Below are 473 nucleotides of genomic sequence, written 5' to 3' on the forward strand. Positions count from 1 at the left end.
GATTCTCGTTCAGTTCCAAACTTTCTTTCAACTTGAATGAATCTTTTCTTCTCCTTCTCAAACTCTACTCTTTCCACATCCAAATTCTTTTCTGCTGTCAGATATTTCTCCTTCTCTAAGTCCAGTAATTTCTTTAACTCATTCAGATCATTCTCAGACTTATGGAACTTCTCAGTTAAATTCTTTATCTTTATATTGTTCCTTGGAGAGTTCCTCTCAGCAGTTAGTTCAATTTGAACTTGTTGGAGTTTGTTGAACAAATCTTTATAAGATTGACTCCTTGTTTTTCTTTCTTTGTCAAATTCTAATATGATATCATCCAAGGATTGGTTAAGTTTATCTATCTGATATTTGGATTCATCCTTAACTCTTTATATCCTTTCTTTATGCTCCCGATTCAAAGTTTCAATACATTTCTCATTACAATAATTCTGAATTTTATAATCCACAATACTTTTTTCTAACTCAGCAAT

The sequence above is a fragment of the Cynara cardunculus genome, unplaced genomic scaffold, assembly GCF_001531365.2.
Source record: "Cynara cardunculus var. scolymus isolate 2C unplaced genomic scaffold, CcrdV1 Un_Scaffold_5238, whole genome shotgun sequence".
Lineage (NCBI taxonomy): Eukaryota > Viridiplantae > Streptophyta > Magnoliopsida > Asterales > Asteraceae > Cynara > Cynara cardunculus.